Source organism: Tiliqua scincoides, chromosome 2 (assembly GCF_035046505.1).
Source record: "Tiliqua scincoides isolate rTilSci1 chromosome 2, rTilSci1.hap2, whole genome shotgun sequence".
Classification (NCBI taxonomy): domain Eukaryota; kingdom Metazoa; phylum Chordata; class Lepidosauria; order Squamata; family Scincidae; genus Tiliqua; species Tiliqua scincoides.
The window spans coordinates 247,373,396-247,387,986 of record NC_089822.1 but is presented as its reverse complement, the minus strand read 5'-3'; the positions used below and the strand labels follow the sequence as shown (position 1 = coordinate 247,387,986).

The window sequence follows — 14,591 nt, the reverse complement described above, 5'->3', positions numbered from 1 at the left end:
ATTTAGCCCCCACTGCTCTCAAAACTGCAGTTATCCTTGGCAGAGAGGCTGCTCTTAGGGCCGATGAATGACTTCCTCCTAAAGTTTTGGGGAGAGCTATTTTCATTGAGACAACCATTCAAGAGGAAAGGGTTAAATGCCCACTAACTGTGGCATGCAGTCCTGATCCTGTTTCCCACCCTCTTCCCTCTAGCAGTGTGCACGTACATAGCCAAACTTCATATATTATGTAGTGTGTGTGGTTTTTATTCCTTCCTTTTACAGGTGCCATTTTCCCATTAGAGCCAAACCAACCAATTTAGTCTCTGGTATTGCTATCCCTGCACATGCCTGATCTCGTCTGATCTTGGAAGCTAAGCAGGGTCAGGCCTGGTTAGTACTTGGATGGGAGACCACCTGGGAATACCAGGTGCTGTAGGCTTATACCAGCGGTCGGCAACCTTAATCACTCAAAGAGCCATTTGGACCCGTTTTCCAGAGGGGAAAAAAACCCCAGGAGCCACAAAACCCTTTTGACATCTAAAATGAAGATAATACTGCATATAGTTTTTTTTTACCTTTATGCTCTTATAGGTCCCGTTTTTATAATGTAGCCCCCTCTTGTAGCTTTTAGTTAGTTTTGTCATACATTCTTGTCCTGTGTTTTCAGACGCCTGGTCCTCTATGGTGTTTTGCCTGATTCCAAGGCCATTCTCTGCCTGGAGAATTATGCCCACCTTAAGCAAATTAGCGCCCCTTGTTTCCCCCAACAAATGACCCTGGTTCTGCCCTGCACGCCTGCTGGACCCCACCTCCAGGCTAGCTCGCCTGTTCAACCTGCAGAGGCCCTCTCTCCTGCCAGCAGCCTCCCACCACTACAGCAGCCCCTTGGTCCTCAGCAGGTCTTGGGCACAGCAGCCACACACCAATCTCCAGTGTCTCCAGCAGTCCATTAGTCACAAAGTCAGTCAGAGTATCCAGGGCAGAGTCCAAAGTCAATAAGCCAAGTCACAGTCCAAGGTCAGATTCCAAAGTCAGTCAGTCAAATCAGTCAGAGTATCCAAGTCAAAGTCAATAAGCCAAGTCAGTCTCCTCTCCAACCCACACTCCTTCTCCAACCCACACCCCTCTTCCTGCCTCAGGTGCTCCTTATATCCCTGAGGGCCCTATTGCCTTCAAGTGGCTGCAGCTGTGCAGCACACTCTGCTGGATGCCCAGGCCTTACCCTTAAAGGGGCCACTGCTGACACCACATCTACCTCCTCACCAGCTCTTCCAGGATTCCAATACATATGGTGGTTATGACATCTGCTTATCTTACATGGATACTAAAGAACTCCCCCCACCTTCCAGAGGCACCCTGCTGGAAGGAAAAAAGGACACAGACTCCAGAGGTGGGGAAGAGAAGAAGGGGGGGGCAGCCACAGGCCAGCTTCTGCCCTGCCTGCCTGCCTGCCCTCCCTCACTCAGGCTGCAACCCTCTCCACACTATCCTGGGAGTAAGCCCCATTGGCTACATTGGACTTCTGAGCAGACAAGTTGGTTGGAGCTCTCAGGCTGCAGTCCTCTCCACACCTTCCTGGGAGGAAGCCTCACTGACTACTTGTGAGTAGACCTGCATAGGAGGGGGCTGAGGCTGCAGCCCTCCACACCTTCCTGGGAGGAAGCCCCACTGACTACAGCAGGGCTTACTTGTGAGTAGACCTGCACAGGAGGAGGCTGAGGCTACAGCCCTCCACACCTTCCTGGGAGTAGCCCAGGGACTACATCGGGGCTTACTCTTGAACAGACCTGCGCGGGCTCCCACTCACCCATCCTTGCGCTTGGCCTTTGAGCAGGCTTCAAGGCTGCCATCCCAGGCACCCTTTCCTGGGAGTAAGCTTCATCTGCTGTAATGGGGCTTACTACTGAGTAGACACACAGGATGTCTCCTCAGCTGTGGAGGAAAAGCCTCTCCTTGCAGTGAGTGGGGACCTGCTCAGGGAAAGGCGGGCTGCAAGGGCTGGCAAAGGCTGAGGAGGAAGACGGCTCAGGATTGGCTGGTGGTCAGCCAGTGAAGGGCCCTGAGCCATTCCAACAGAAAAAGCCAGGAGCCTGCTGGATGCTGATTGGCTGAGCCTGCTGGAGAGTTGGGGAAGGGAAGAAACAGGGAGCTGAAGCCTGCAGAGCAGGCAAAATTGAAAAGGGAAACCAATGCGGGGCAGGTGGGGGTGAAGGGAGAGGAGGGCAGTGAGCGCAGGGGGCGGAGGGAAGCAGCCTGCCCTCCCAGCACAGGTGCCTCCTGTTAACTCCTTTGCCACTTTCACAGGAGGAGCCGCAGCAGACAGCTGAAAGAGCCACATGCGGCTCTAGAGCCGCAGGTTGCCGACCCCTGGCTTATACCATAGTCTTTAGAGACTGAAGGTTGCCAACCATTGCTATGTGCTGTTTGATCTTGTTGAAAGCCCTTCCCCATCACCAGTCAGTTCCTGGCTGCTGGGCTCTTCAGAAGCGAGATCCTTTTCATTCAATCTGTGCTGCTGTAGTGTCATTCCTCTGTTTATCTTGTGTCTGGGAACTCCCCACTCCTCTTACTTCCCTTCCTGAGCTCCTGTTACTTTTACTAGCCTTTGTTTCTCTGTGGCTACTGCAGCCATTCTCAGAATTCATAGCTTCCAAAGCCGGGTGTTGGCAGCCTGGGGTTTTCAGATTATTTTGTCCCACTGAATGTGCACTACTTTTTATATGTCTGGCAAACCACACTGGACCATATCATTGTATTCTTTCAATCAGAACTAGCAAACCCCCCAACAAAGTTGGGTTTCATACATACAGTCTCTGATATTGGATTAGAATTCTGCTTCGTCCATAAATGTTCATGGAAAGAGTATGAAAAGTCATGCCCGTTATGTGTGTGGCACGCTAAGTCAAAAACTCACATTTGTTGAGAGGATGATTTAAGAAATGGCAAACATTTGGCTGCATTGAAAATGCTTTAAATATAAATGAGCATCTAATAGCAATTTGGTATTCTGAAAAAGTCGGCACAGACAGAGCCACTATTTTGTGTGACAACGGTACCTTTTGAGAGTTGGTAACTATTGCTTGAGGTTGAACTATTGTTAAACTCTTTTCATTGGGAATAAGGTGCAGTCTCTGCAGTTGTAGCTGGAAGCTGGATGGCACAGATCAACTGGAGCTGCAGCAGCACTACAGCTAGAAAACGATTTTTTGCCTGCCAAAGAAAAACTCTCTCACCTTTTCCCTATTAGCACTAACAGCCAGGACGGTTTGTATTGTACATGCAGGACAGTGTGTACTCTGAACATTAAAACAAGGAAAGAAAGCAACATTCTGTCCTGACAAACTGAATTATGTGGTCTGTAAATTATAGTACAGTATTACTATGTACAAATGTGCAATATAGTGTCTTATTTTGCGTGCTATATTGTATTCTCTGCAAGTCATGGGGGAGAAGCAAGGAGCTGTGTTGGTTTCTGAAATCTTATACAGAATGACATCCAGTAATTATCTTTTTAAAAATAATATAGGTTTCTAATCCTCAAGGTTAGGAAGATAGACTGAAAATGTGTCTAGGCAATGGCTAGAGGATAATTACCAAGATTCTCTGAGTGTTGAATTCTGTATTCTCAGAAAATGCTAACATTGCGAGCCCTAACATTGCAAGTCCTCTGTGCCAAAAAATAAAAACATAAGAAGAGCCCCACTGGATCAGGCCAAAGACCCATCTAGTCCAGCTCAGGCCCATAGCCAGGATTCTAGAGGTGGGGAGGGGCCAACCATTTTTTTGGGGTTGGGGGTGGGGGAATTATGTCAGGTATCTATACTGGTGTGCAAAATGAAGGATAAGTATGGAAAAACATCAAAGACCCATAACTAACCCAAATTTCATTAGGAGGAAATATTTTGGGTTGTTTTTTGTTTTGTTTTTTTTGAAAGATACATTCATTATCAGTAAAGCAATCTAACAATGAACTGCATAGAATAAATGCATCTCTGTATGCAATGTAAAATCTATCTGTCTACATAGAAATAACATGCAACTTTTCCTTTCATTTTGGACACCAGTGCAATACACAGATTTGCAACACTGCAAAAGTAAAACATATCACTATGATACAGGTAGTATTTACTTGTATTGAAAGCCTTTCATTTGCTGATGACAAAAGTAAATTTACCTAAAAGCAAGAGGAAAGATATTGAAGTAAAATACAGCAACGCCATGGAACATTAGTTTTTTACATTATTCATTACTTTTAAAAAGTAAGGTACAGAAGATTTGAAACTACCTAGTAGAGCTGAATTCTCCTATCTTTCTGAGAATTGAATCTTCTTAGAACCTTTTCCACACTTAAATTCTTAGTTCTCTTTAGCTCAAAAACTAGGTATACTAAATTAACCATTTTTGAGTGAGACATTGATAGTCTTTGAGGTCTGTTAACTCATGTAAGCACTGAGAAAGTTGATTCACAAACTGCTGTGCTACATGCAAAAGTTCTTACTGCGGCAAACATACTGTAACAATCTTCAAAGGCACTCCGGTGTTTGTATATTTCACTGAAGAAATTTTGCTTTTCGATTTTGTTCTTCTCAAGGAAATGTTTTACTACTTTCATTTCTTCTTTACTTGGAATGGTAATATTGAAATTTTTTAGATAATTAAGCCTACCATTTTCATCATCTAAATTTTCTGCTGCAATTGTTGCCTGAAGAATCTCTTCATTGTTGTGGAATCTTCTTTTTATTTTGGCTAGCACTGCATCCAGAATTTCAAAACAGTCAGAAGCATGCTTATTGTGGGTGTCACTACATGATGCTCTGTTACCTATTGTTTCTCAGATGCCAGAGCCATGCTTTTCTCTCCCCCCCCCAAGAGAAAGGCTCTACCAGACCCAAACAGCAGAAATGGCCCATCCAAAATCTCCTGCCTGCTCACCCCCAAATGATGCCAGAGTCACTCAGCAGCAGCCTCCAGGGTCCAGCAAAGTGCCTGCACAGCCACTTAGTTCCCAGGAAGGTGACTGAAGGCACTGAGCACATTCCCTCCAGGCTTTTTCATGCCTGCCTCTCTGGTGTCCTGTGACTTTCAGCAGGTCTCTATGTTTGGCCCCTAAGGTGAGTTAGCAGTCTAAGCTGATTGGAGGAGGCTGCCTGCAGGGAGGGGCTGAGCTTTCAAGGAACAGGAGCTAAATTGGAGGACATTCAACCACGTTTACATGACAAGTGTGGAAAAAATGCCTGGGGGGGCAAACTGCTGCCTCGGGGCGGCAGGGGCAAAAAAACCCCTCGCCCCTCCTAGCTACTGGAGCTCGTAGCTACTGGAGCTGAGTAGCTCCTAGCTACTAGGCCCTGGTCCAGCTTCCTGTATTTCACAGTGGCCTCAAGGAGCTCACAAGACAACAAGAGACCTGCATCCTGGTGCCCACCCTTGCATCTAGCAAATATGTCTTGTGAGGATACCACACCACCCAGAAAGGGGCCAAGCTGGGTCACAGCTCAATGGTGGCATACAATTCCTGGCTTCTGTTCTTCAGTTCTTGGTATCTTGAGTTAAAGGAAATCTAGTAGTAGATGCTGAGAGAGACCTGAGGCTTTGGAGAGTTACTGACCATTAGCGTACACAGCACTGATAGACTAGGTCAACATAAAGCAGTGTTATATGCCCATAGTGGTTTTTCTGGCTTATGGTGGCCTTTCGACTTGCATGCCATAACAACCAGCATTTGCCTTATTACCCTTTCACTTTTAATGTTACTAGTACTTCTGTGGCTCGAGAAATTTCCACTGATGAAACATGAAGCTGACTGGGAGGGTTTTGAAGGCAGCTTTAGGAGAATCTCCAATTCCTTGATCATCCAGAATCCTTTCCAGCCTGCCACCATCTCTGAATCAGACAGCCCATCCCAGGCTTGGGTTTTATCCAAAAGCTTTCAAGCACTGTCTCAATGAGTTTGCTCAAGTCAGCAACTTTAAAAAAAACAAAAAACATTTATAAGTTATTTTCTTATTTTCTTTTTATAATTTTCTCATTAACTTGTTTTCTTAAATAAGACTGATGCTCAACTGATCGTGTTTGCTCTTCTTTGAGCCTGCACAGGCCATGCACAAGATCACACCCTTTAATTCCACATTCATTAATATGGAGCAACCCCAGAACAAACAAACACACACACACTCTCTTTCTCTCCCATCTCCGAACCAGTGTGTTAACAGGTTGGTTAAAAGGCATTAAAGAGACATATCTGCATTGTGATCTTCCACACACATCCAAAGAAGGGAACAGGCTTGTGACCTTGAAAAAAAAATTAATTGCACTACTTCCACCCCATGATGGTTGCCTGTTAGAGTTGTGGTAGCACAAGGAAATCTTGGAGCCAAGTTTTCAGGCTTTAGGCAGATTAGGACAAAGCCATTTAGAAAATGGCAGTGGCTACACTGACCACTGCAGGCCTGGCACCTCCTGCTCCCGTTTTCCTCCTCACCTGTACTCCTCACGCTCAGCTGGAGGGCCATAGATGGCTCCTTGTCTGGCCTGGTGGAACCTGCCAAGAGGGTGACACATCAACATTGGCCTGCATGGCTGATGCACAAGCCCCTCTGCTCCCAGTGGCTAGAAGGGCTGTTGCGGTCAGAAGCTGGGATTCAGGTTTTGTTTGGCAATACCTGAAAGATGAAGAGTGGAGAAGTTACTCAATGTGCGGTTGGTATTATAGGGTATCGGCTAAGAGCGTGCACTGGCAAGAGCCCGATTCAAATCCCATCTTTATTTGTCACTCCTACCCTGCCTTTCTTCAGATAAAATGCAAGTGGTATTTGCATTTCATCGGAAGTATTTGAAATGCTCGTGGCATGCTTGGGATGTCAAGTCTTCCAGCCAGGCACTGATCACACCCAGATTTGATGAATCATGCATCCTCCCCATGCCTGGGGCCTGTTTGGACAAACCACAGTCTCTTAACCTCCCACTCCTACAGCAATATGGGGTTAGAATAGTAGTTGCCCAATCTCATCTGATCTCGGAAGCTAAGCAGGGTCAGGCCTGGTTAGGACTTGGATGGGAGACCTCCTGGGAATACCGGGTGCTGTAGGCTTATACCATAGTCTTTCGAGACTGAAGGTTGCCAACCAGTAGTTGTAAGGTTTACTGGGGCAGAAGAATGAGGTGGCAGAGTGCTGAGCTGGTGTGCTTTGGGCAGCAGGTGGGAGGGGTGGTCACATTTTGAATGCACCCCTACAAGCAGAATACTAGCACAACCAGGAATAAGCTGGACTAGAACTGTTTTCTCAGCAAGGCATTATTTTTGCATGGGGAAGGTTTCAGAACTAGCAACACTATCCGTAGTTTGAAAACGGCACACTTCACAAGACCACAGTTCAGTACACAGTACCACAGTAAGAAAAAGATTCTTCCTGCCTCAGGGGTAGACCAGGCCTGAGATACTCCCCTTGCATCTGTGCCAGTCTGCTTCGTTGCAGAGGTGGAACTGGGGAGTTTGAACCAGCCCTTTGTCTTCCGGGTCCCCACACCACTGGCTCTGGCCCCCTCACCGATTGAGCTCCTTCTGCTGCATGACTGCTGCCTGCTTGTGGAGGTGGATGGCTATGGTTTCCAAGCTGCCAATGCATCTAGTCCCAGTTGGCAGCTGCAGTGGGGGTAGGCAAGGACCACAGTACAGGGGAAGCAGCAATATGAACTGTAGGCCCAGATCAAGGAGGATCTGGCTGAGTTAAATGGGAACGTCCTGTGGCTCCCCAAATAGAAGACGGAGAATATAGTCTCTTGCAATTCTGCATAGGCACCACAGAGGTGGTGTAGTGGTTAGAGTGTTAGAGTAGGACCGAAGAGACTCGGGTTCAAACCCCCCACAGCCATGATGCCCCCTGGGTGATCATGGGACAGCACAATCCCTCAGTGGATGTACCTCACAGGCTTATTGTGATGGAAAAAATGGTGGGGTAGGATCCTCCTGAGCACCGTAAAGGAAGGAGATAAAAAGGCAAAGTTTGGGGGCAGTATGCTGACAAACACTGCTTCTTTACTGGCCTGACTTACTGCAAAGACAGACTTCACAGTGTGTTGGCAAGGCAGCCTGGCATCAGCAAAAAGAAACAAAGGGAAGTTCCAGCAGGCGCAATGTGGGGCTTCACACAGCTCCTTGTCTCCCTCTCCCCAATGAACAAAATAATTAATGCAGCATAATCATGTATGAATCTGCATATGCATAACTTTGACTATGTGCAATCTGCATCGCACAGAGGTCACAGAACTCCACTTTTCTGGGTGCAGAAGTCAGGTCACCTTGGTGCTTCATTAATTATTTAATTTAGTCTTATGCCACTTCCAAGAGGTAACCTTTTTTTATATATATAAGGCATCAAATAAGCACTTTACAAATTATAAAAACCAATGAGTACCAAACAAGACACACAAACCAACAAACACAGAACTCCTATTAGACCAGCACAATCACCAAATGAAATAAAAACATGTTTAAGGCCCACTTAACATTTTGAATTTATGTTACATCAGGTACACATAGCCCTGTCCAAGCAAGCACCCACCACAAGCATCAAAGCTAAGCAGCGCTGCCTGACCATTTGCTGCCTGCAGCCGGGTACAGAATGGCACCCACTCCCTTCCCTTGCCTTTAACTTTTAAGCACAACACCTGCCTGCCTGCCTTCTTTTTCTGTTAGGAAGGGAGGAGGACAGAGGGGAAGATTTGCTCTCTATGGCTCCGGAGGGCAGGAACAGGACCAATGGGTTGAAACTACAGGGAGGAAGATTCAAGCTAGACATGAAGAAACATGTAAAAGCTGTTCAGCACTGGAAAAGCCTACGCTGTGTGCTCTCCCTTGTTGAAGGTTTCCAAGCCAGAGGCTGGATGGCCACCTGTCAGGGATGCTGTAGTAGTTGCCTGCACTGAGTAGGAGGTTGGACTAGACCAGGGGTGGGCAAACTTTCAACTTTAGAGATCGTGGGCCTTTAACAATGGTACAGAAGAGGGAATTTCAGCAGATGCTGCTTGTCATCTCACAGATGGCAAGCTGTACCTGCTGAAATTCTTTCACCTACACAATTGTTAAAGGTCCAGGACTGCTAAAGTGGAAAGTTTGCTCACCCCTGGACTAGACTGATGTCTACGGTCCCTTCCAACACTAACATTTTATGCGAAGTAGGATTTTGCCTCCCTTCCTCTGCACCGGAGAGGCTGCTGGTCTGCTCTGAAAACTGGCCCACAATCTATTGCCTGACGCAGCAGCTTCATCCTGCCTCACATAGGGCCAGCCTTGGGTATAAAGAGCATTTTTTATTATTCTATGGGTAGCACTTGATGTTACTAGAGACATAGTGCTGCTGAAAAAAAAAATGGAGCAGAAGCTGCTCCACGTATCTGGTAATGTCTAGTTCTGCCTTAAGCAGCTTGGCCTATTTATGACTTAGAGGCGACTGTGTTATCCCGTCAGGTATACTTTATTTGCATCAAAGCAGGAGTCATGGCTGGGAGGCAGAGAGGAGTGACCAAAGGAGCTGCATTTCCCGAGGACAGAATCATGCAGGGGGGTCCTGGGAAGTGAGGCCCAACCTGAAAAACAAAAAGGTGTGAGGGCATCTGGCCTGCAAAGCCAGTGGATTAGAAGCTGGGTAAGTACACAGGCAGGAACAACACAGGAGGGTTGACTGCCAGGACTGGAGTGGTCACCTTTTTCTGGTTAGTTTCTTATGCCTTGAGAAGCTGCACAACCTGCAAGAACTTGAGATCTTTTCAGAGCAAGATGCCGCAGTGGGGAAAATGCCACGTATTCCATTCCTACCAATTACACAGCTGTCCATCACATGGGACTCCTGCCGGAAGAGGCAAGCAAGAGCCCTGCCAAAAAGCTCTGTTCACGTAGAGCTAATGTGATGGATGGCGTGTCAGATTAGCAGCCGGAGAATCTGAGTTCACATACAGAGCCGGCTATGAAACAGTGTAGCTGACCTTAGGCTAGCTGCCATCTCTCAGCCCACCCTACCTCACAGGGTTGTTGTGGACACAACAAGATGGGGGAGAACTACTACACTTTCCTGAGCACCTAAGTGAAAGGGTGAGATATGAATGTAATTACACTGGCCAGAGGGCTAGGGACCCCAGGGAAATTGACCACCGCCTGGGAAGAACATTTGGGACGAGGAAACCAGCCTCTTCCCAATGGTCTCAGCCATTAGCCAGAGAAGGAGGAGCAAGAAGAAGCTCAGTTTCCTTCTTCCTGCTAGAATAGAAGCAACCACTGGGGATGGTGGTGTGTGTGTGTGATTATTGGTTGGCAACCTTCAGTCTGGAAAGACTATGGTATAAGCCTACAGCACCCGGTATTCCCAAGCGGTCTCCCATCCAAGTACTAACCAGGCCTGACCCTGCTTAGCTTCCAAGATCAGACGAGATTGGGCATGTGTAGGGTAACAGTATAAGCTATCGGGATCATTTGATCAAAAGATGGGATATAAATCTTCTAAATGAAGCATCAGTAGCAATGTGCAGTAGCATAGCCAGAGGGGGGGCAAAACAATAAGCACGGCAGTCACCGCAATTTGCTGTGTAAGCACCCCCTCCCACTTGCCATCGCAGCCATTCCAAGTGAGCAAGGGACACTCTTTGGTTCAGTGAGCACCTACACATTGCTGTCGTTGCCCAGAATGGCTTCGATGGTGGGTGGGAGGGGCCGCTTATATGGCACATTGCGGTACCTGCCATGCTTACCGCTCTGTCTTGCTACGCTACTGGCAGTGTGGCACAACTGAGTTTGATTCGGGAAAGTCAGAGCCAAACCAATATTGAGAGGCTGGAACAAAACCTTCATGCTCTGAATTTTTTTTTGAAGATTTCATCATTTTAGACAACAGCAAGACTGATAAGGATAACGCAATTTGCAGATTAGTCTGCACCAAGATTTTATTGACCCTGGAGAGACTTCAAAGCAGATTTTATTGACCCTGAAGATACTTTGAAACAATAATATTGCACTACGAGAGGTTAAAAACACATTTTTTTACCCCCACTGTGATCTGAAATTCATTGAAGAAGGGCTTTAGAAGTTCCTAAAGAAGTTGGGTATGTGCTCCTGAGCTAAAATAAACACACACTTGGGACTGCTCCTTGCCCTTATGCTGCAACACCCTGAGAACCCCCGTGGTCCTTGGCTGCAGTTCTGATGTGCAGATCCTGAATCCTGGACTTTGGCTTTTTCATAGCTGTGCTCCATCTGACAAGAAGTCCCTTAGTTCAGTCCCCTTGCATAAGCACAAGTGGGTGGGGTGAAGATGGAATTCTTCACTAAAGCAAGAACAGTGGTGGCACAACCCAGAACGCCACCCAGTACCACCTGGGGTCTGCTGCCAATGCACAGTTCCCTCTCCCCCAAAGTCACTTATTCAGCTTCTTGTGCAGTTTCTTCGGTTGCAGAAGTGCAGACCTTCTGGATTGATTTAACGCAGGGGTGTCCAAACTTTTTGGCAGGAGGGCCACATCATCTCTCTGACACTGTGTCGGGGGCCAGGAATAAAAAAGAATTAATTTACATTTCAAATTTGAATAAATTTACATATATTTACATAAATGAATATATTAGAGATGGAACTTCTATGAATGAATGAAGGTCTTGCAATAGCTCAAGGCCTATAAAAGTCTTTACACAAAGCAAGACCGGCCTTTCCTTCACTGCTGCTGCAGCATCACAGTCCTGAAACAGCAAGCAGTGGAGGGATCTCTCATTCACAGTTCATGCGAGAGGTCAAACTGTCGCCCTTACACTGAGAACAGTTGCATTGGGCCAGCAAGGGCTCCAGTAAGTCTCCAGAGGGCCAGATTCTCATTGGAAACTGAGGGCTACTTGGGGGCTGGATTGGGAGTCATCGAGGGCCACAAGTAGCCCCCGGGCCGGAGTTTGGGCACCCCTGCTCTAGTTGATGATGCACACCAGGAACTAGATAGGGAGAGTGTGGTCCTGTTGGTTTTGCTGGACCTGTTTGGTCACCCCTGATTTAACCGGACAGTGTGAATGAAGGAGTGCCTTCATTGCACAGTCCCTGTAAATCAAACCAGAAGTTTGTCATTTCTGTGCTTAAAAAAAATTGCACGAGGAGCACGGTTATGGAGCGGGATGATCCATTTTCTGCTTGATTTTAGTGGATGGAAAGTGGATCAGTGCAGGTTGCACCCACAGCATGTTGGAGGGAGGTGGTGGCAGTGGCAGACTAGGGGTGAAGGGCATCCTGAATCCACCGCTCTCTTGCCCCCATCCCACAATCTCCTGCTAATGCAACCTACATCAACCTGTCTCATGGGTGGACCACCTCTGAGCAAGACTATGGGGAAAAATCCAAGAGCAGGACCCTTTCCAGGCAGGATCACTGGCCACTCATTCTTTAGGGCCAGAAAAAGATGTTGGCTCTCCAGCATGCAATCTCCAGCATCTCTCACGCAAGGAAGATGTGAAGGCAAACTGTGGTTTCACTAAGATAGCTTCACTAAGAAGAGGAATTCCACTCCTAAACAAGTTGACTTACATTTTCCTAGGCAGGCCTCCATCCTACTTTGCGCATTGGGTCACAAAGGCTGTGATCTTGTGTATACTGATTCCACAGACAGCCCCACTGAACTTGGTGGAATCCACTTTCATGTAAACCTGCATAAGATCAAGGTACAACAGTACAATCCTAAACACTCTGATCTGGAATGAAGTCTCATTGACTTCTGAGGGACAAGCTAAGGCTATAAAAAGAGAGCCACCACAGGACTTTTGCTTCAGGAGAAAGCGGCAATGCAGGGGAAGCACAATAGCCTCTTTCCCAGCAAGCTTTTGGAGAAATGGTGTCCTCACAGTTTAAACACTCTCCCTTACTAGATTAGGGGTGTCAAACATAAGGCATGTAGGTTGAATGCGGCCCCTGGAAGTCATATATCTGGTCCCTGTTATAACTGGGCTCTCTCAGCTTGATAATTGGAGCTTGATAATCAGCTCTCCCATATCTTGAAAATATTGCAAAAATTTGCCCATTTTCTTTGCCATTTGCTAAGGAGTTTCTATGTGAGGACAAAGTGCTTATTTCTGGCCTTCATCTGCCTAATGATGTCACTTTCTGCTTAAGAACATGAGAAGAGCCCTGCCGGATCAGGCCAAATGTCCATCTGGTCCAGCTTCCTGTATCTCACAGTGGCCCACCAGATGCCTCAGATTGCACACCAGAGAACAAGAGACCTGCATCCTGGTGCCCTCCCTTGCACCTGGCATACTGAGGTGGCCTACTTCTAAAATCAGGAGGTTGCACATGCCCATCATGGCTTGTAACCTGTGGTGGACTTTTCCTCCAGAAATCTATCCAATCCTCTTTTAAAGGCACTTGTCCTGTGGCAAGGAGTTCCAAAGATTAACTACATGCTTAATGATGTCATTTCTGGCTCTCAGCAGCCACCATGAATGTTAACTTCAACTTCTGCATGACACCCTTGTTCTAGATGGGTGTCATTAAATTAGGGTATAGTCACCCACTCTGACCTCTTGTCCTGGGAGGAAGAAAAGGGAAACTGGAGGTGCCCAGGCATTCCACTGCTATAATAACCCTGCCGGCTGAGAGCCAGGCCTCTGCCACATCCCGCAACCCCTCCCTGCCTGTTCCAGAGGCTCATCTTTCCTGCTCCCTTCAGCTGCAAACTCACCTGCTGCTGGGTTGGAAACCAAATGCCTTGTTTGCAGCATGTGACACTCCCAGTGCTTGGAAACCACCAATAGGCTGAGAAGAGAAACAGGTTCAAAGCCCCCCGCTGCTGAGGAGGGGAAAGGAGGACCATTTCAGAGCAGTGCAGTGCTAGATGCTCCTGCGGGAGTTTAAGATGGCTGAATTCATTGGGGGGGGGGGGTCGACAATACTGTACTTATTGTCTTGTTGCCCCTTATGCTCTGGAGCTCCCTACATGCATCCAAGAGCCTACGGCTGCCTCCATCCCCTTTTAATGCTTGCCCCTCTCCCCTGCCAACATTTAGATTGTATGCGGTTTGGGGCAGGGACCTCATTTTGTAGTCTGTGGCTGAAGTATGAGGATGGTTATTATCAAGATCCCTTGCATACTTTCCTCAGGAGCTGGAGCCCCTTTCTAGCCATTTGGAATGTTCCAATCAGGGTGAAGAAGGGAAAGGGGATGCAAGCACAGGCTGGGAAGCCTGAAGGAACTGAGAGATTATTTAGCGTCCAGGAAAAAAAATTAGAAGCATGTGCCCTGCTGGTGCCGGGATGCTGGGACAACCTGAATGTGTGAAAAGTCTCCTCTCAGGGTGAGACTGCAGGACCCCCTTTCACAAATGGAACGTTTGGAATTTCAGCAGCAGAAGAGCCAGAAAAATGTGGGAAGGCAGGGAAGGGGCAAAGTGCATTTTGGAGAAGGGTGTGTGTGATCCCTGTCCCCTATATATTGATGCAACTGTATAGGAAGGGAGCGGAGGGGGGGAGACTCAACCTCTCCCCGTGTTATCTATGTCAGACTTCCATCCTTGCCTGCCTCCACCCCACTTTCAAAGGGCGACATGCTGCAAAAACTCCTGTTTTAAACCATTTTCTTCCCCGCCTTCCTTTCCCTTC

The 14,591-nt window shown here is 47.3% G+C and overlaps 2 pseudogenes; one reads left to right on the top strand and one right to left on the bottom strand.

Annotated features, from left to right (window-relative positions):
- The first annotated feature begins 301 nt into the window (after positions 1 to 301).
- On the top strand, positions 302 to 421 carry LOC136643065 (5S ribosomal RNA; annotated as a pseudogene).
- Positions 422 to 10,316: 9,895 nt separating this feature from the next.
- On the bottom strand, positions 10,317 to 10,439 carry LOC136643472 (5S ribosomal RNA; annotated as a pseudogene).
- Between the last annotated feature and the right edge of the window lie 4,152 nt (positions 10,440 to 14,591).